The following is a 288-nucleotide window of genomic DNA, read 5'->3' on the forward strand; positions in this document are numbered from 1 at the left end:
TTGTCTTGTATATAAAAATATGCATTCTACATTATCTCCTTTTCCATTACCATCTAAATATGTAACTGGTTTATATGACCAAGCAGAGTAAAGATAGATCCCAGCTGTGCCTTGTATGTAAATATATGCATGTTATGTTTACATTGATTCATATAAAACTGTATTCTACATTATTCATCTTTTAATTACCATCAAAATAATACAACTGATTGATATGATGGAATTATTCAAACTAATTATAAATAAGTCCATAAATGAGCATGATAAAGACTAACACAGAGGTGACTT

This window comes from Penaeus monodon, chromosome 31 (genome assembly GCF_015228065.2).
Source record: "Penaeus monodon isolate SGIC_2016 chromosome 31, NSTDA_Pmon_1, whole genome shotgun sequence".
Classification (NCBI taxonomy): domain Eukaryota; kingdom Metazoa; phylum Arthropoda; class Malacostraca; order Decapoda; family Penaeidae; genus Penaeus; species Penaeus monodon.